A 20,418-nucleotide genomic window follows, 5' to 3' on the forward strand; every position below is an offset into this window, starting at 1 on the left:
TGTAAAATTTATTTGCGTTATTATAAAATTAATTGTAATGTTATAGTACTGTAAAATTTATTTGTGGTAAAGGTATTTTTACCATAGTATGGGCATCCAAATGTGCATTCACTTGAATCACTTGAAAAACCATTGAACAAATCAATAAATCTTGCCGAATCCCATTTGCACAATACAACAAAATCTATGATGTAACAGCTCCAAACCACAACACTAAAGTTCCAAGCCACAGCAAACAAGTCTGTAAAACAAATCAAGTGGGGAAAAAAAGAAAAAAAAACAAATAAGAATTCTCTAAATCACTCAAGAAATGAATTGACTTGCATAAACAGATAATTGCAATTTGATGATCAAATATGACAAAAACATTCTGAAAATACAATATCGACTTCTTCAATTATGTACTTACACTAACGATAACAATGCTGATTGTTATGCACAGCATTTGTAATGTTTCATGTTGTATGATAAAATGCTTTTGTTGCTATGGAAGTAGTATATAGGGCTATATTTGGTATTTATGGTATTAAGAAAGACTTAATATTTGGACTAAAAGGTGAGGGTCAACAAATGTACATATATTATAGATGTATTTACAGAAACGAATTAGCGCTCTAATTGCATGCAGATATTTTTAAATGCATGATAACTGCACTGTTAATGTTATGTTACTGTACATAATTTGATGACAATTGGTTACAAAAAGTGAATCATATTCCTGAAAACTGCAGAACTGACAACAAGGCAACAGAATCTTGGGAAGTAATATGGATATAAATCTTTCAAAAAAGCTGTAATCATACCATAAACATAAGAATATTACTGCTGTATAAATAGCATTTTTTAAATGAAGGTTGTTGCAGACACGGGTGTAACTATAGGCAACTTTAGCTCCCCTATATTTTTATATAGCCCCCCTAAAACATTTAAAGATTGGCAAAACTGCAATCCATCGCAAGTGCCTGAGTGCCATAAGTAGCACTGTAGCCTACTGTTTGCAAGCATAGATCTGTATAATGTGTTATCAATTATCATGCGTATATAGACTGTCAATGGAGCAACATAACCATCACAGATTTCGCTCTAAATGTCTTCAAATGTGTTCTGAGGATGAACAAAAGATACATACAACATACAAGAGTGAGTATTTAATGATAATCATCACCATTGTCGTCATTAACATTATTATAGGGTGAACTATGCTTTTAAGGGGGTAAATTAAAATGGTTTAAATTAAAATGTGCTCACTATTTACTCACCGTCAAGTGGTTCCAAAGCTTTGTGAGTTTCTTTTTTCCATTAAACACTAGAGCATATATTTTGAAGAAGCTTAAAATCTATTGATTTCCACAATAGCAAATTCGGAAGTTAATCGTTACAGGTTTTCAGAAAAATATCTTCCTTAACAGAAGAAAGAAACTCATAAAAGTCTGAAATCATTGGATAGTGATTACATTAACAAGTTTAAATGAAATACAGCTTACTAACCCCTTTTTAAATTTAGCCATGGTTTTAAGACAATGACGACGAGAACTATTATTCCTACTACTATTACTAATACTAATAATAATAATAATAATAATAATAATAATAATAAAACAAATCGTTATATAAAAAGGTTGTATATTTAATTTTGTCAGGAAAAACTGCATAGGCCTAGATGGGAATTGGGAATGGGTCCATCAAAATGAGAACTGATTAAAACTGGCAACTGATATTTTTAACCCAGCTCTAGTGGAAGGTTTAGTGATAGCCTATTATTTAGTATTTGGACTGTGGGCTCCAAACCGTTTATAAATGCTGCCCCAGTTGGCATATCACAGTTACAAATAACACCAAGCAGCTGGGTTCTTCCTCTCGGTGTTCCTGCCAGGCTGATAGGCAAAGCTGGACGTCCCCGGAGAGGAAAAAGAGATAAGAATCCATGCTTGAAGAGCTGGACTCACACCTCCACACCTGCTGCCTATGAGCCCGACTCACCACACAGCCTGTGAGGCAGATGAAACAGGGGCCCAAAACAAATGGCAAACACATATGCGCCTAAATATCAATGCTTTAGATACTGTAGCTGGGAATAGATTACACTAGAGCTTGAAATTATCTTTTTTGAGACAATGTTGCAGATTAGTAATAACTGATGTGAGATCAGCTGATGTATGAAACCTGGGGGTAACTCTGCTCACTATATAACATAATATATTTTTTATTATTATAATATATATATATATATATATATATATAATTATTTATTATTATAATATATTATTATATATAATATATATATAATAATATATTGTAAGCATTATTTTGAAATTAACTGTAGTGGATTTCCAATTGCCTCTTCAGTGGAGTGAGCATGTTTTGTATGCGTAACAGAGTCCATAGGCAAAATAGATGTAAATAAAATGTCTTCATTTATTTTACAAAACAACAGGATTCTCTCATCTATATCGCATGCTACTCTTTTGTATGTAAAGTCAAAAATTGTGCTTCCTACCAAAGATCTTCCTCAATGCAATGAAGCCACAGTTATATAGTACCTTACTATCATTACTGTCACCTAGCGGCCAAATGCTATTATGTAACGTATGGCTCCAAAACCATCAATAAAAAATACCAATATTTTATGTGACACTGTGCATCTGCGATAGCTGTAAAGGGTTGTTGATTAAAAGTGAAAATATTTTTGCTTCTTTTAAGGGCATCTATAATGAAATGTATCTTTTGTAAGCTGTTTGGACAGAACTGTGTGTAGGTATAGTGTGTCCAATATCATGTTGAAGTAATTTAAAGACAATAGGTCTCCTATAGTCAGTAGAATCCAAATTCCTCCCATTTTGATTCCCATCACAACTTGACGTAGGATTGTGGCTTCGCTACCCACCGAATTGATTGACAGCCGTGTATTAACATGTCTCCTTAGTAACGTGTATAATCATCTCAACAAGAGAGTACAAGCGCAAAGCAACTGGGATTAAAAGATCTGTTCAGCTCTCTGTGATCATCAATCATCATCAACTGTGATCAAGAATACAAGTTTAAAATGTTTTTAAAACAGTGCATGTTTGAAATGAATTACAGCAATTTACTTTAGCTTGACTTTATCACCACAGCCGTGTATCAGTATAGTTATAAAAGAAGATACTTTAATCTCCATTTGTGAAGGTATATACACACACACTTTTAATTAAATATATGTACTCTGTAGATGTAAGTATTAGAGGCTTTCTAAAATAATAACAGCTCACTGACCCAAAAATGTGCAACTGAAATAAACAAACAAAATAAAACTTACATTCCTTTACATTTCCCAGAGATGGGTTGCGGCTGGAAGGGCATCTTCTGTGTAAAAACGTGTTGGGAAAAGTTGGCGGTTCATTCCGCTGTGGCGACCCTGGATTAATAAACGGACTAAGCCGAAAAGAAAATGTATGAATGAACATTCCTTTACAATACCAATTACATTTTTGCACAGTGAGCAAGCCAAAATCCTAAAACTTCTGTAATCATGAAAAAAAAACCTGACATAATATTTTAATACTTGCTTATGCAGTCCACTCGTTGTTTAGAGTTTTATAATTATGCAGTGACATTAAAAATGATTCCCCGTTTGTTGAAAAAACAGTCACAGAGAAAAGAGCAAAGAGAAAAGGGAAGAACCAGCCATTTTGAAGCAGCGCACAAAAAGAAGAGAGAGAAAGGAAACATTAAATTCAAGGACGGTGCATTTATAGTTTGGATGGATGGCAAAACCTCTTAAATGCCCCTGAAAGATATAAGGCAATGAAGAAGGGGGGGAAAAGCTAATGATATCAGTCAGGAGCTCTGACAGGATGATATAAGGTCAGGTGTGGGCTTTCTTTAGAGCATCAGAGGAACACATCTTCAGCCTGAGTCACTGTGACTGAGGGACAGATCACTCCGGCTGTCTCTGGGATTCAATCCACTAATACTGCCTGCAGCACAGTGCAAGACCGCAGAAAACTACTTCAGGCAAACATTTTTTATTCCTCAATCCCAGGCATGGTCATAGAGAAAAAAAAAACTCATGCATTTTTATGGATGTTTAATAATGATAATTAAGTGATGTTTTATTAACAAATTTCAGCAGGAGGGCACACAGTTGACAAGGTTAATTTAAAAATAAAAAAAATAAAAACCATATTGCTAGTTTTGTGGTGAAAAAAAAATGCATCTGTGCATGTCATTAAGAAAAAAAAAGTTTACTATTGTAATCTCAAATTAAAATCTGAAAATACACTTCCTGTTTGTTAGATTTTCAGATTACATCAGGTTAACATAGACCAAGCCCCTCCAACTGTTGAATAACTCCCGAAATCCTTGAACCTTGATCATTCTGAAGGAAATGCCTACTGTACTTGACTACATCCAGTCAGCAAAACAAAATTATCAAGCAAAAAATCTGTGAAAAACAAGCAACGCCCACTCTTTTCTCATGTAATATTTAATTTCACTGTATAGAATATATTGTTGGGCTGCAAAAACTTGCAACACAAGGAATTTGGATATATTTAATACTTGGTTAAACTTGTAATTTATACAAATGTGATATGCTTTTGTGTGATTAATAATTATAATTATATATAATTATATGTCTGCCACATCAAACTGTTATTGGCATCACAGCCTCGATACAAATGGCAGAGAATGAGATGCCAGGTTAAAATAACACGCTGTCCATTGCCCAATACAGAGCATAACTAATTCCTGCTGTCTGTCAGTCCGCATCTGACACGTCTCTGTGGATTGGCCAGTGTGTTTATGCCACTGCTATTTAATGATTAACAGACCCTGTCTTTATTGTGATGGGCTGCAAACTGGGCTTTGTTGTGCTGACAGGCTCACTTAACTCTCACAGAGCGGTCAGAAGCATGTGTAATGGATGGTGAGTTTTCACTCTGGGATCTCTGACTATCAATACAATTTGCTCTTTGTGTTGGACTAAGACCTGCAGCAGAAAATCAATGGTAACCCCCTGATAAGCCCATTCAGCACAAGAACGTTAACTTAAACAATATGTACTGCATCCATGCGAATACATTTGGATGATTTTCTATTCATTTGAATTCAAATTATATTGTCAAATGATCATTTTATCTTAATTTTAAACTATTACACTGTTGAATGCAAGTTATTTCACAACTGCATGTATTAGTGCAATTCATTTAGAAGATCTGTTATTTTGAAACCATCAGTTTTAAATGTTAACAGATATTAAGACAGTCTACAAACACTCTAATGACTGCTAATTGACAAAGCTATTTATTGTCTACAGAATGTCTCAAAGGAACACAAAATAAGATCTTTAGAAGAACCATTTGCAATTTGCATTTGGGCCATATGTTGGCTTTCATTGCATGGAGATTTTTATCATTAAATGTTCTATATTATACAAAAGACAATATTGGAATGACAAAGTAAGTGTAAGTTGATGAAAGAGTTGTAATGTTTGGGTGATGTAATCTAATATAAGCACTTAAACATATTGGCCACTTTTAAATAAACCTGTTTAACTGATTGTTAATTAATTATAAATACACTAGCAGACAAAAGTATTGTTGCCTATCCAAGTTTAAGGAAAAACAAACAATAACTTGATTTTTAGTTGATCATTTGGTATCAGAAGTAGCTTATATGAAGGCCTATAAGTTATGCTTATTTTACCAAAATAAATATGATCATGCCTTGATTTTTTAATGATTTAATTAAGACAGTAAGGTCTAACTGTGCTTAGACAAAAGTCTTGTCACTTAACAGAAAAAATGTACAGTATAAATAAAAAAGTCATGGTGCAGTGGAAAAATGTATATCCATACATCTCTGCAATGACTCAAATGACTAGAGTTTTTGGATACTTTACGGTTTGAACACTTAAAACAATAAACACCAAAAAAAAAAAAGTATGTATATTGGATTATGCAAACTTTTTTGGCATTTATGGTTTTAAGTGTTTGTGGCAGGCTTTTTCATACTGTGCGCCCAAATTATGGAATGCATTACCCATTAACATTAGGAAGGCTGTGTCTCTGGACTGTTTTAAGAAGCTTCTTAAGACTTACCTTTTTAGTAGTCTTTTTAATGTGTGATTGATCTTACTTATTATTATATATTCCTATTTTATTGTTTTTACAGTTTTATTGTTTTTGCCTTGTACACATCTTGAGCTTGAGAAAAACGCATTACAAATAAAATGCATTGTTACGACCCTGGTCTAGGGTCAAGGCCACAACATAAAAGAACACCCGACAAATAAAATTCACTTTTATGACCCTTTTGTATCGGGTCTCTTTATTTTTCTTTTTCTGTCTTTTTCTCTTTTTTTTCGGAGTGAACCCACAGAAAAATAAAATAGTGCACACTAACTAAACACCCAAATGAAACTAACTACACCTAATAAAATAACAGAAATAAAAATACTAAATCTACACATATCTCTCTAAGAACAAAAACAGGAGAAAATATTTACAATGAGAAAAGTGTGGCGTCCAGCCCCTACTGCCACTTACCGTGTGTATATATTTACAATATTAACAATTAACAAACAAACAAACCATAAAAACAAGTAATAGGAGGGGGAAACACGGATGGATATACAACACAGAGTCAAAACCTAAACACCAACACAGGAAACACAATCAACGTTAACAACAAGAAAAATTTTATATCACCAACTCAAAAACAACACGCCAACAAAACCCGCTCTCCCACCCAAAGCCTGTTGTTCCCTTTTTAATGAACGCCCTGGGTTACTTCATCTAATACCAGGGCACGTCGTCAACGTGACTAAGGTGGGGCCTGCTGATAGAAAGAGAGGGAGAGGGAGAGAGAGAGAGAGAGAGAGAGCGAGAGAGAGAAACACACACACACACAGACACACACACACATACACACACACAGGCCAACGCAACAGTATTATTATTATTATTATTATTATTATTATTATTATTATTATTATTATTATTATTATTATTATTATTATTATTATTACCCCAGGCATTTTCAATAATGTTAATGTATGGTAATTGGGCAGGCCAATTCTGGAGCCCCTTGACCTTCTTTGCTTTTAGGAACTTTGATGTGGAGGCTGAAGTATTAGAAGAAGCACTATCCTTCTGAAAAAAATTGCCCTCTCCTGTGGTTTGTAATGTAATGGGCAGCACAAACATCTTGGTACCCCAGGCTCTTGATGTTGACATGCACTCTGCAGATCTTTCACCCGCCTCCTTACTGAATGTCATTCCAAACCAAGATATTTCCTTCATCAAACATGAAGGATTTCTGTGAGAATCTTGGGTCCATGCGGGCTCCAATAGGTCTTCCGCAGTATTTGTGATGATTGGGATGCAGTTCAACAGATGATTCATCATAAAAATCTACCTTCTGCCACTTTTTCAAATAATCAACAAGAAGTCAAGTTATTTGTTGATATTACAAACGAGATTGATGACAAGACTTTTGTCAGGTAGTGTATATGTATAATCAGTCAATGTCAATGTTCAAGGCAATCTAGTAGAGTTTAAACCAAGCATCAGAATGGTAAAAAAAACAACCTAGTTGTCCCCAGAGGTCAGATTTTGAGCTGACAGAAAGGAGATTAAAAGGATAGTTCACCCAAAAATGAAAAAGACCTCATCTACTTTACCTTGTGTGCTTTTAAACATTCATGCATTTCTTTCTTCCATTAAACAGACACATAAAAAAGATTTTCTGCAGAATGCTGGCTGACCCATCGACTTAAATTTTTTAAAAAAAGTCAACGGGTCATTGCAACCAGCATTTTTCATAAATCATCTTTTGTGTTTAACAGAAGAAAGACACTCGAATAGGTTTTGAACAAGTGAAGGGAGAGTAAATGACTTCATTTTTGGGTGAACTATATAACCACTTGTTAAAACCGAGGCCTTCAAAAGAGCATCTCTGAACTCACAACACACTGATGCAGATCACTACAAAACCACTTCACATGGTCTTATCAAAATAGAATAAAAATAGGGAACTCCAGCAACACATGTATTAAAGGGAGAACGTTTTACTGCCTGCTCTACCAAATGGTTGACCATATTTTGACTGCTTTAAAAACTGACTGTTAAAATTATTTAAAGAATGACTGTTTCAAAACATGTTAAATGAAAATCTGTAATATTTTGCTTACTTCAAAAATTAAAGATGATTTAGTATTCATTTTAATTATATTTTCAATTAAATTACAATTCATATTTTCTGATTTTTCATAGTATATGAATTAATCCCATAAACCGACATATCAACCATTTGGCGTAAAAGCTTTCCTAAGGGCACAAAAATACATTACATACAAACATTTCCAAAGGCTTTTAATATACATTTCTATCTTAGAACTTCTAATTACAGATTAAACAGCTGATAAACCAGAATCCGTTACACCAATCAATCAGCAGGAACTATACAAGTGGACATGAATCAGTTAACATGAATCCACATCAAATCAACAGATAACCAGACAATATAAATTACAACTACAAATTACAAAATCAAACCATACAAATCCACTGCTGGATATTATTATTATTATTATTATTATTATTATTATTATTATTATTATTAAAGAAAAAAACATTACAAAAAAATCTTATAATGAAAAATCTTCATTCAAACCTTATGGAAACAATTTTCTAAAATAAAAAAAATTAAAAAGCCTCCTGCTTCTTCCTACAATCCAGAGGTTTCCAAACTTTTCAGCCTGTGACCCTCAAAATAACAATTCCAGTTACTCGCGACCCCACTATCCTTGGAGGTGGTTATAAACATACAAGCATTGCACACAATGGTGCACACACACATCAATATGCCTATATAAACACGAGCATATTAAATGAATACATGACATAATACATATATTCATGACTGTTGCACTTTTTTGTGTCATTTATTAATTTTTCTAAATTAATATTAACCTCATCTATTAAGCCAGCAAATTGTCAACAGCATAACCAGTATACTGACAACATAAAAAAGCGCAACAATCATATATATTTTTTGTCATTTATTCATTTGTTTAATTTAATATTAACCTCATCTAATAAGACTGGTGGGCACAATGTTTCCAGTACAAAATTATTGTTGGTTTAATTTTAGAGACGTCACTTGAAGATCATCTTCCATCTTCAGTCGTGTAAGATTTTATAATCTTTTTAAAAATGATTATTTTTTTATGTACGAGTACCGTAAAAGTGTCAAAGCTGCTGTAAAATCAATCTGCTGCAACTGACCCTAATTAATATTAGTAATAAAAACACCACAGGGGTCGCAATACAAAGGAAACAAAATTTAAAAGTATGTTACTATTCATTCAGCCATTTTCTTTTCAGCTTAGTCCCTTTATTAATCAGAGGTCGCCACAGCGGAATGAACCGCCAACTTATCCAGCATTTGTTTTAAGCACGAATGCCTTTACAGGCACAAACTAGCAATAGGTGAAGTACGGAACTAGTAAATATTTTTTTATCTTCTGTAAGTTATGGATAAAATATGGTCATTCTAACAGTTTAAACAAGTTTATTTTATTATTTTTTTTATCACCAAGTGACCCCAACCAAACCCAAACTACATTATCCTGCTATCATGTCAATATGGAGCAGTGTTTCTCAGAAATATTTTCAGTTCCTTAAATCTATGCCTTAAAAAAATGAAAGCAGTTCTAAAGGTGAAACATGGCCCAACTTAGTGGTGACCAGATGAAGCAAATAAATTACACTGAAGTCAAAATTATTAGCCCTCCTGAATTATTAGCCCCCTGTATATTCCCCTGTATATTTTTTTTACGCAATTTCTATTTAGTGGAAAAGATTTATTTAACAAATTTGTAATTATAGTAGTTTTGATAAAGGATTTTGACTGATTTATCTAATCTTTGCCATGATTACAGTACATAATCTTATACCAGATATTTTTCAAGATACTAATATTTAGCTTTAAGTGTCATTTAAAGGCTTGACTAGGTTAATTAGGCAAGTCATTGTATAACAGTGGTTTATTCTGAAAACAATAAAAAAAATTATAGCTTAAAGGGGCTAATAATTATGACCGTTAAATGGTTTTTAAAATATTAAAAGCTGCTTTTATTCTAGCTGAAATAAAACAAATAAAACTTTCTCCAGGAGAAAAAAATATTATGGGAAATACTGTGAAAATTTTCTTGCTCTGTTAAACATCATTTGAAAAATATATAAATAATTTTGACTTCAACTGTATATTAGACTACCTGACTTTAAACTGTGCATCTGTCATTATAGAAACAAAACAATGACCTTGAATTAATAAAGGTTAGTGGTCAGTCTAAGGCAAGATCTGGAAAGGCAGAATAGGTTGATGGCCTGTCACCTCTGTCTCTTCCTGTCATCCATCCGTGGAGAAAAATTCTCTCTGCATTTTTTTTTTGTCTTACCCTCAAGGTAATAAATCAAAGAATTGACTTTGTGCGTGTATAACTGTGCATGTCGGCTTGCTTGTGTGTGTGTGTGTGTGTGTGTGTGTGTGTGTGTGTGTGTGTGTGTGTGTGTGTGTGTGAGTTTGGGAATAACTGCTGATCTGTCACAGAGGCTCAATGACAAGAGTGACTTTGTAAGAGGCAGCGGAAGGACACATACAAAAACTTGCAGCCGAACAGACAGGGATTTTGTGTAAGGATCTCACACAAATCTCCTGACTGGCCTCCACACATTCACAGAAGGGGAGCTGGAGGGGGGTTGAGAAAAAAAAAAAGAGCTGAAATACCTAATATCTCTCCATGGGCACACCGCAGCCTTGTTCTGTTTTCTTTCTTCATTCATCCATGGATTATTTTAGGACTAAATTGCAAATTAAGCTAGGCCTTGTGCCAGAACTGCAGTCAACAGCATCGGAAATACCTTTTGATTTTTTAGGTGACCTCATCTGCCTATTGATTTGCCTTGATGCTTGTAATTTAGTGTTAGCTTTCATCTTAAGAAGTTCAAAATGTCAGGCAGAATTCAGATATTTACAAAACTATATAGGCCCCTTTCATCCAAATTTTTGGATATAGTTTCTAATGAAGCCATCTGATTAGACTAAAAACTTCAGCACACTTTTAAATACACAAGGACACACAGTGTATTTTTACTTTCCTTTGTTATACATTTTTGCTGCTTTTGTTTTTCTAAGTAAACATAAATCTCACTGCCGTCCAGGTCATGGCACCAACTAGAAAGAGATTTGAATTTATTGCCATATCAGTTACCATGGCTATTTCATGGTAAAAACAAATAAAATATACATAATTAATTTTCCTTCAGCTTAGTCACTTTTCTATCAGAGGTCGCCACAGTGGAAGGAACCGCCAGCTATTCCGACATATGTTTTATGTACCGGATGTCCTTCCGTCCGCAACCCTGTACTGGAAAACACCCATATACTCTCACATTCACACATGCAGTCATTCATTACGCACGTCCAACACAATCTCACGGCAATTCGTAACTTTTTCATTTAGTGGCTAATTCGTAAAAATTCGTACGATCTAATTCGTACATTTTAGTACGATTTGCGTATCCCCCAATGACGGTTGGGTTTAGGGGTGGGGTTAGGTGCCACGCCTCCTTTTCAAATTCATACATTTTCTTACGATTGAACTCGTACAAATTCGTACGAATTAGCCACTAAACTGCCAAAACGTACAATACTTACGTTTTCTCGTGAGATCAGGCTGGCACGTCATGATTTTGCCAAGTACGATGCAATCCTGGACTAACAACTATGTTGATCCTGGACATAATTTTTGTTCGAAAATGTAATTCATACCTATTCCCTACCCCTAAACTCACCCATAACTGAATTATTCCCATATTCAGAGAGGAATAATAGTTGCATAACAAGCATGTAGAACTGCATAAACTGTAAGCTTAAACTAAAAAGAAATGGTAAATATGTTCCTTAATTCTGATTGGCTGATTGGAATGTTGCTCCAGGATCAACATAGATGTTAATCCAGGAACATGTCCTACTTGGTGAAATTAGGTTGGTGCACACATACAGCTATTTTTTTAGTTTACCCAATTTACCTATAGTGCTTGTTTTTGAACTGTGGGAGAAGCCGGAGCACCCAGAGAAAATCCATGCCAGCATGGGAAGAGCATGCAAACTCCAAAAACAAACCAGCCGGGACTCGAACCACTGACCTTCTTGCTGTAAGGCGACAGTGCTATCCACAGAGCCACCATGCCACCTAAAATTGACATACATTTCATTCATTCATATTCTTGTCAGCTTTGTCCCTTTATTAATCTGGGGTCACCGCAGCAGAATAAACCGCCAATTTATCCAGCATATGTTTTACGCAGCGGATGCCCTTCCAGCTGCAACCCATCTCTGGGAAACATCCATACACACTCATTCACACTCAAACACTACGGACAATTTAGCTTACCAAATACACCAGTACCGCATGTCTTTGGACTGTGGGGGAAACCAGAGCACCCGGAAGAAACCCACGCGAACACAGGGAGAACATGCAAACTCCACACAGAAAAGCCAACTGACCCAGCTGAAGCTCGAACCAGCGACCTTCTTGCTGTGAGGCGACAACACTACCTACTGCGCCACTGCGTCGCCTTTACATACATTTTATAAATATCATTTTACTACAATAAACAGGTTTATGACAATAAAAGACATCAACAAAATAAACAATTCACAAATAAGACAAAAAAATGTTTTAATATTGGCAGATGTATCTGACTTGCATGAAAGCTGAGACACGCAGTCTCAGACATGCAGTCTCAGACACAATGCATTCAATGGGGCTAGTGACGTCACTGTGAGGGTAGGGTTAGGGGCAAAGTTATGTGTAGTTAAATGCATTGCATGCAGCTCGGCTTGCATCTGCACCAGGTCTGCAGGCAGACCCTTTTCAATATTGTGCCTGTTGCAGCCATGCTATATGGTGGCAAAGTTCCTTGATTCTTATGCTAGAATAAGTGTATATAATTTCTTTCTATGTCAGCCTGGAAAGCAGCAGCTTTTCATTTTTCGCTTTTGTCCTAGTACACTATGTTACTACAAAATGGTCAAGATTGAAATAGGAAAATTATTCGTTAAATTTGTAAATATAAGGTTCGATATGCATTCTGAACGATTTTGAGATATTGAGAAGTTTTGGCATTCCGTATAGCAAACAGTATGTGTGTAACATTGGTTTTTTAAATAAAAAGTCTTAAAATGTAAACATCCCATTATGTAAATAAGTTGTCATTTAATAAGAATGTGTCCATAACTCAGTTTTGATAAAAATGTCAAATAGAAGCTTAAAATTCTAAGGTGACAAATTGGTAACACTTTAGTTTGTCACAATTCACGGTTTTAACAAACCATTAACCAACACCACTAGCTTAATAAACTACTAATTAGCTACTTATTAATAGTTAGCAAGGTAGAAGTTGGGTTTAGGTTGTGGGTAGGATTATGGATGCAGAATAAGAGCACACATTATAACTACTGATGAAATGTTAATATCTTAATAATAGGTAAGTAATAAGCCAGTTGTAGATGGCATAAGTTGTGACCTAAACTAAAGTATTACCAAATTATCAAACTACTCAACAGTCATTTTTGAGCAAGACGCTAATGGTCTATTTCGATTAATTGATCTATGCTTAGCTAAGATGAATGGATTCATAACTGTTTAACTCTAGGATAGTTGTACAATTAATGTTTATTATATAGTGTATAAAGAAGCTCTTAAGACATTGGCCAACTGATGCCATTCCACAGGATATACAGGAAGTGTGTCATGTTATTTAACTATCTGCTTGGCAGCAAAGCTGTACTACTGGCAAATCTACTCATGGTAAAAGAAAGCAATCAAAATATCATAATCAGCTAAACACTGATTTACCATCTTAGCTGAATGACGTATACTCTTGATGACAATCTTCTTAACTGAAGGATTTATAGTTTGCATACTATTACGTTATTGTAAAAATATGTCAATATAACATTTTTTTCAAAACTCCAAACCTAAAATAGTTTTTAAAGGAGTCCAGATCTTCTGCCATCAATTTAAAGATGTAGCTACATGAGCCTTTAGAAACCTGTTTACAAATTATATACACTCATGGTAAAAAAAAATATGCAGAAGAAGATGTCATTTGTTTTGACAAGGAATCTATTTTTCTGGCTGCTAAAGGTCAACATTATGCAGAGGAAGTGTCTGTACATAAATTGCTGCAGGGCTTCATACATCATATGATGAATAAGATCAACGATTATCAATGCGCAAGTCAAACTCACTCAGGAAAGCATCAATTTCTGACACGGTTCCATGCATCATTTAATGAAAAATTATAATCCATGTACACTACTGTTTAAAAATTTGAGCTTGTTGTTTCTGAAAGAAGTTAAAGCAAAACTGCACTTAGTCAAAAATATAGTAAAATAAATGTATAGTAACACTTTACTTGAAGAGGTGTTCATAAGACTTACATAATCACAACATGACACATCATGAGGATTTTATGCATGCTCATGACAACTGTTACCGCTCAGTTATGTCATTTTAAATGCAAAGATGGTATTGTTTGGGGTGTTTTTGTTATAAAACCGTTGCAATACCAAGACAACGTAACTTGTCATAAATCCGTCATAAACATGAGTGTCAGGAGTATATTAGACTTGTGTTATGAGTTTCATAAGTGCCATTAATATTTGTCTTGATGTCAAATACACATGTACACATTGAATCTGTCATTAATACATCATTAAACATTATTATTTAATATTTTATCAGTTTATTATTAAAGTATTCGCCATTTTAATAAGAAATTGAAATTACAAGTCATTAGAAAAGTACTCATGGACTCATGAATAATTATGTTTATGATGGATTTATGACAAGTTATTTGTCTTAGTACTGTCAAGTTGTTATGGCAAAGCCAAAAGCAAGTTAAGATGTATTTGTTTATGTCAGGTTGTCATAAAGACATCTCAAATAATGTCTTCTTTCCATTCAAAATGACATACAGTAGCTGAGAGAATTATTCTTAATGACAGCTGTCATATTCATAAAATCTCATCCATATTCATAACATTTGTCCTGTGATGACTTTAAAGGTGTCATGACAGCCTTACAAACAAGTAAATGTTAACAGATGTATTTACTGTATGTACAAACAACTGCTAATTTACACAAATGTCACGTAAACTACTACAGGTCACTGTCTCTCATTACAAAAAGCACTGTGCATTTCTATGAGCATAAACAACCTTTTACTTTAGGCCACTGATCAATATACTAATTTAAATTTATACAGTTTCTTACCAGCGTCACATTGGTCATTTACGTACTCTTGAGCTAAAATGGCACAAGCCTGTAATGGTCTCCCTAGACCAGACTAGATATAGCAAACCTTCTCTGCACGAGACAGTGATCCCGACGGTGCTCATCTCCCCTGTCACCATGCAATCTGTCATTTAGCTGGCTAGCGGTTAGCCTTTGCCCAATCCATCAGTGACTGTGTGCACTTCAATGTCAACCGGACAACCGGAAAAAAAAAAAAAACATGAGACGTGCTGCTCACAGGGTTGTTTATGTGACACTGAAACCATCTGTCTTCTGGCTTTTGTTAGCTTTAAATTGTTTATGCTTGCATTGACGTGCTGTATTAGTCATATAAAGCATCTGAGCGAAGGCGCTGAGAGAACAGAGACCTTAAAAGGATTCACGGCAGACACGTAAAGTTATTTCATCCTGGCATTTGATGAAATGATAATAAAGCCTAGAAGTGTGGGCAGATTGACTTTTAAGTCAGAATGAATGTGAACTTTGTGCTGACGGTATTGGATTCAAGTGTGAAGGCTCAATGATGGTCAGATGGTAAACCTGACGCACTTGTTGGAAATTTTGAGAAGGGGAGGATTATAAGGTCTTTAGGTTTAGTTTAATAATAAATGAATAAATAAATAAATGAATAAAACACACACACACACACACACACACACACACACACACACACACACACATATATATATATATATATATATATATATATATATATATATATATATACACAGTATATATATATATATATATATATATATATATATATATATATATATATATATATATATATATATATATATATATATATATATATATATATATATATATGTATATATAATATTTTATTTTGGTAAGAATAAAAGCAGTTTTTAAAAAAAAACTGTTTTTTAAAAAAAAATTTAAAAGCATTTTAAGGTCAAAATAATTAGTCCCTTTAAGCTATGCTATTATTTTTTTGATATTCTACAGAACAAACCATCATTATACAATAACTTGCCTAATTACCCTAACCTGCCTAGTTAACCTAATTAACCTAGTTAAACCTTTAAATGTCACTTTAAGCTGCATAGAAGTGTCTTGAAAAAGATCTAGTAAAATATTATTTACTGTCATCATGGCAAAGATAAAATAAATCAGCTATTCGAAATGAGTTATTAAAACTATTATGTTAAGAAATGTGTTGAAAAAAATATTCTTTTCATTAAACAGAAATTAGGGGAAAAAATAAACAGGGGGAGGCTAATAATTCAGGGGTCTAATAACCCCGACTTCAGCTGTATATATTGAGCATTTATTCACCCTCACATTGTTGTAAATTCATAGTGCTCAAATGCATAAAAGAGCATATTAAATGGGAGTAAAGTTTTTATTTTAATGTTTTAAAATGTGTGTCAAATTATGTGATCATCATTTAGTCTAACAGATACATTTATGTACAAATAAAGCCCAAAATTCACTCTTTTAGACACTTTTAATAAGTACAGATAAGATTAAGTGATCATCATACTAAATTATTTTTGAAATTATTAAAAACTTTATTCATACAAATTGGTAAAAACCTTGTGGTTTAAAAGTAGCTAGGTATAAAGTTTTAAAATGACAGATAGCTAAACCGTGATGCTTAAATAGAAGTCTTTCAATATGTCATCTCATGCTTCTTGTTTTGAATATGCCTAAGAATAGTGTTGTCTCACTTTACTTTAAGGTACAAATTATCACTGTTATTAAACCAAAGACTAAGACTTTCAGATAAATAAACGACTAATTAGTTGCTTATTTAGTAAGCTAGTAGTTGGATTTAGGCATTGGATAGGATTAGGAAGGAATAAAATCATACTTTATAAGTACTAATAAACAGCCAATTTCTTAATTATAGGCAGGCAATATGCGATTAATTGTGGGAATTGGTATTTAAACTAGTTTTATCTTTTTATTTTATTCACATTTTAAATATTTTGTATTTTTCTGCTCACACATTTATTCACAAGCTTACTTGTTTTGGTTACTGAAAACCCATTTTAATATCTATATTATACATTAAATATAAATGTGTACAGCTCATACAATACAATTTAAAGTGATGCATAGATTACACCTTAATACGCTGTATCCTTCTATCTCTCCAACGGTCATACATTCTGGTCCTGTATCTGAGTTTTGAAAAAGTATCTTCAGACCTTATTCCCAGGCTTTTGAAATGGACATTAAATTGAATGTGGAATTAGCATTGTTTGGATGTTCAGACAGGCCCTAGCTATGCCTAAACATCAACAACTCTCCCTTATGTTTGGCATGGTGCTGGCCAAGAGAGTGATTCTAATGGAGTGGAAGTCCACCTCTAAGTTTTTTTTTTTTTTTTATTGGTTAGCTGAAATGGTTTCTGCTCTCAAGCTGGAAAGGTTAAATTTCTCTAGATTTGGCAAACAGAAGATGTATGACAAAATATGGGGCCTCTTCTATAGATGTATTGGTTAATAATGTCTCAGTAAATATTTTTTATATTTTATTTTGTTTCTTATTCCATTAGTCTGGCTAAGATTTTATTGATTTATTTTAATTAATTTATTTATTTCATTATTATTTATTTATTTATTTATTTATTTATTTATTTTTGATGGTGCTGTATAATTGCTGTATTGTTTGCTACTGTTTTGGTACATGTTCTAGTTGGTATCAGGTAATAACACCGAGATAATTTTTTTTTAACATACATGACACACTATTGGGTGTTATGTCTTCATAAAAAATTCTATAAATAAAGTAAAAGCATATATTTATTTATAAATGTGGCATCAGGTTTTCTGTTATTAAAATCAAATGTTGAGAATTTGAGAGCTACATGTGTTTAAGATTTTTAAAAATAATGTAAAAGTAATTGTTTGTAATTATTTGGTCATATACTAGGTTACATGTTCAGCGAGACGAACCATACATGTTTACCAAAAGTACATCCAGCATGTTTTCATTCAAAAAACAAGTAATCTATTTTGACTTTAGTCTTGCATGAACATGCTGCCCTCAAGTGGCCTAGTTGTGTAGTTACCTAATAAAAACATTGTAACCTTTAACCTGCAACTCAAATATAAACAGATTTCATAAGGTGTTTGGCATGACTGCATTCATAAATACTTTCCCACAATCCTTCCTCGCAATCTGAACCTGTTATTTAGTTTAATCTGACTGATCTTGAGCTGTTCTGACTCAAAGCTGTTGTATAAAATGAGCAGTTGTTACTAGTGGGTCAATAAAGACAGACGTGTTATCAGACTGTGTGAAGGAGGTGGTGAAGAGGAACAAAATCTGACTGGATGTGATCAAGAGACAAAGCTGAGTCATTTCTGCCTTGAGGGAGAACAGAGCTCTTTCCTGCTCCTCAAACCTCCATTTTACTGGAATCGCCTCCCTCTATCAATCCTGAGGGGGGGGGGGGGGGGGGGGGGGGGGAACTCCTGGAGAAAGACCATCACTGCCCCCTTCTGCTAAAAGAAAAATTTATTACAAGCCTGAGAAATTACCTTTTAAATGTATACTCTCAATCTCTTCCAAGGAAATACTTTTGGAGTTCAACTTTACATCTTCTTAAACAACCCTCCCATTTTCTTATATTACCTATTACTTATAAAGATCCATGACAAATCCTGTTAGAACAAATGCAGACCACATACATTTTGTTTGGAGTGCTGAACATTTATTTATTGGAAGGCCATTCCTGACAGGTAAGAAGAAAAAAAAAAACAAGTCAAAATTATGACTTACTAAGTCGAAACGATAAGATAAATTTAAATTATTACTTTAAAAGTAGAAATTATGAATCATCTTAATTACGATAAATCATAATTGTCATATGACATGGAGTAATGGTCTTCCATATTTATACAGTTGCATATCGGTGTTATTATTTTATTTATTTATTTTGTTACACTCTAAAATTTCCAATACATACAATATACAAAAAAATTATGGGTTAATTTTTTTATTAAATTTATAGTCTGATTTGGACCCAGTAGTTAGACCCAATCGCATATCTGTATTGTTATTTATTCATTTATTTTATTTTGTTAGTTACACTCTAAAATTTCTAGTACATTTAATATACAAAAAATTCTGGGTTATTAAAAAAATTGTTAATTTATAATCTAATTTTGACCCACTGGTTAGACCCAATCACTTTAATGGTCGCATTGTTATTTTTATTTTATTTATTTATTTTGCTACACTCTAACATTTCCAATGAATCCAATATATTAAAAATTCTGTTTTTTTTTTTTTTTTTTTTTTTTGATTTATAGTCTGATTTTGACCAAGTGGTTAGACCCAATTGATTGCTGTGCTGTTATTTTTATTTTTTTTATTTATTTATTTATTTAGTTAGTTAGTTAGTTAGTTAGTTAGTTAGTTAGTTAGTTAGTTAGTTAGTTAGTTAGTTAGTTAGTTAGTTAGTTAGTTAGTTAGTTAGTTAGTTAGTTAGTTAGTTAGTTAGTTAGTTACACTTTTTAAAATAAAATGTATAGTCTGATTTTGATCCAGTGGTTACATTTGTCTCTATTTAACTCTAATTTGGATTGACATAACGCAGCATTTTTCAAAGTGTAAAGATTGCAGCCACTTTTTCAACAGCTAATTGTGAAACTTATTACTTCCATGTTGACATGCAGCAACAATTTGCAGTAATTACAACATCAACGCCAACTCTGCTTGACGCCATAAAACAGAATGTAAAGTTGACACAGCAATTACATGTTAAACAGTCAGAAGATTTTTAACACTTCAAAAGGAATTTTGCAGATTAACTAGTTCTGTTCTCCTTTTCTCGAGACATAGTACAAAGAACTTGCTGCACTACTAGACTTTTCCACATACTAACAGAATTTTTGACAAATGACTACAGCTTGCAGCTAAAAGTAATAAATAAAACTGTTAATAAAAGCATTTTAAGAACTAGTAATAACATGGTAAGATATAAAAGGCACACTTATGAGAAATACAGTTGGAATTGGAATGTACAAAGATGCAAAAGTATGATGTAATGTTAATGACAACAGTCAGAAAAATGCTTGCAATGAAAA

At 33.3% G+C, this 20,418-nt stretch overlaps 1 long non-coding RNA gene across 4 annotated transcripts in view; it reads right to left on the reverse strand.

Moving 5' to 3' along the window:
* Positions 1 to 20,418, reverse strand: part of LOC141377866 (uncharacterized) — a 107,119-nt gene that overhangs the window by 52,679 nt on the left and 34,022 nt on the right. Inside the window, exon 3 of one of the 4 annotated variants that reach the window (XR_012390914.1) lies at positions 3,296 to 3,394. The exons of the other annotated variants lie outside the window; for them this stretch is intronic. This is a non-coding gene — a long non-coding RNA (uncharacterized lncRNA). The remainder of the gene's footprint in view (positions 1 to 3,295; positions 3,395 to 20,418) is intronic. 4 annotated transcript variants of the gene reach the window in all.

Source organism: Danio rerio, chromosome 15 (assembly GCF_049306965.1).
Source record: "Danio rerio strain Tuebingen ecotype United States chromosome 15, GRCz12tu, whole genome shotgun sequence".
Classification (NCBI taxonomy): Eukaryota; Metazoa; Chordata; class Actinopteri; order Cypriniformes; family Danionidae; genus Danio; species Danio rerio.